The sequence below is a fragment of the Elephas maximus genome, chromosome 4 (assembly GCF_024166365.1).
Source record: "Elephas maximus indicus isolate mEleMax1 chromosome 4, mEleMax1 primary haplotype, whole genome shotgun sequence".
In the NCBI taxonomy this organism is placed as follows: Eukaryota; Metazoa; Chordata; class Mammalia; order Proboscidea; family Elephantidae; genus Elephas; species Elephas maximus.
The window spans coordinates 175,192,799-175,195,075 of NC_064822.1; positions in this window are offsets into that span (position 1 = coordinate 175,192,799).

Sequence of the window (2,277 nt, forward strand, 5' to 3'; positions counted from 1 at the left end):
AGGAATACACAGAGTCATTATACCAAAAAGAATTAGTCGATGTTCAACCATTTCAAGAGGTAGCACATGATCAGGAACTGATGGTACTGAAGGAAGAAGTCCAAGCTGCTCTGAAGGCATTGGTGAAAAACAAGGCTCCAGGAATTGATGGAATATCAGTTGAGATGTTTCAACAAACAGATGCAGCGCTGGAGGTGGCCACTCGTCTATACCAAGAAATATGGAAGACAGCTTCCTGGCCAACTGACTGGAACAGATCCATATTTATGCCTATTCCCAAGAAAGGTGATCCAACTGAATGTGGAAATTATAGAACAATATCATTAATATCCCAGGCAAGCAAAATTTTTTGCTGAAGATCATTCAAAAGCAGCTGTAGCAGTATATCGACAGGGAACTGCCAGAAATTGAGGCCAGTTTCAGAAGAGGACGTGGAACCAGGGATGTCATTGCTGATGTCAGATGGATCCTGGCTGAAAGCAGAGAATACCAGAAGGATGCTTACTTGTGTTTTATTGACTATGCAAAGGCATTCGATTGTGTGGATCATAACAAATTATGGATAACATTGCGACAAATGGGAATTCCAGAACACTTAATTGTGCTCATGAGGAACCTTTACTTAGATCAAGAGGCAGTTGTTGGGACAGAAAAAGGGGATACTGATTGGTTTAAAGTCAGGAAGGGTGTGCGTCAGGGTTGTATTCTTTCACCAGACCTATTTAATCTGTATGCTGAGCAAATAATCCGAGAAGCTGGACTATATGAAGAACAGGGCATCAGGATTGGAGGAAGACTCACTAACAACCTGAGTTATGCAGATGACACAACCTTGCTTGCTGAAAGTGAAGAGGACTTGAAGCACTTACTGATGAAGATCAAAGACCACAGCCTTCAGTATGAATTACACCTCAACATAAAGAAAACAAAAACCCTCACAACTGCACCAATGAACAACATCATGATAAACGGAGAAAAGGTTGAAGTTGTCAAGGATTTCATTTTACTTGGATCCACAATCAACAGCCATGGAAGCAGAAGTCAAGAAATCAAAAGACACATTGCATTGGGTAAATCTGCTGCAAAGGACCTCTTTAAAGTGTTGACGAGCAAAAATGTCACCTTGAAGACTAAGGTGGGCCTGACCCAAGCCATGGTATTTTCATATCGCATCATATGCATGTGAAAGCTGGACAATGAATAAGGAAGACCAAGAACTGATGCCTTTGAATTGTGGTGTTGGCGAAGAATATTGAATATACCATGGACTGTCAGGAGAACGAACAAAGCTGTCCTGGAAGAAGTGCGGCCAGAATGCTCCTTAGAGGCAAGGATGGCGAGACTGCGTCTTACATACTTTGGACATGTTGTCAGGAGGGATCAGTCCCTGGAGAAGGACATCATGCTTGGCAAAGTACAGGGTCAGCGGAAAAGAGGAGACTCTCAACGAGGTGGACTGACACAGTGGCTGCAACAATGGGCTCAAGGATAACAAGGATTGTAAGGATGGTGCAGGACTGGGCAGTGTTTCGTTCTGTTGTGCACAGGGGTCGCTATGAGTCGGAATCGACTCCAGGGCACCTACAAACAACAACAACAACGTACGCGTGGTGAACAAGATAGACTTGATCCTTGATCTTACAGGCAGGAGCTTCGCCTGTGGTAGGCGAACAATTAGTAACTGTTACAATAACAATTAGTTAATTTTCAATTAAAAAGAAAAATTCAGATTTTGATGAACTCTAAGAAGGAAACTGCGTGATGTAACACAGTAACTGGGGAGACCAATTATGACAATACTCAGTGGTTTGCCATACATTATTCCCCTTAATTCTTTTTGAACACAGCCCTGCGGAAGCACAAAAGGAGGAAGTTACCGGAGCCGGGGTTCAATCTAAGGGCTTCTCAGAGCAGGTGCCACTAGAACTGGGCGTTGATGAAGGAACAGTCGTTCGCCACGCAGGAAATGGGTAAGAACTAGGTACCCATAAGCCATGGGGCGTGGTGAGTTGTACGGTCCGCAGCATCCCTTTCAGCAATAACGTTCTTCCCAGCACACCTTTCAGACGTCAGAAAGCAGCCTCTGCGGAAGAGCCGGGGTACCAGCGCACCCCGACGTCTGGGCGCCTGCGCAGCGCGCTCCTCCTTCCGCGCCGTCAGCTTGGACCGCGGCGCCCGGGCGGCCCGGAAGCCGCGCGCTCCCAGGTAGCGGCGTAGCGCGCCGAGTCATCGATCGGAAGGTCCTTTGCAGCTGGGCTCGGCGCTGGTCGCCAGCTG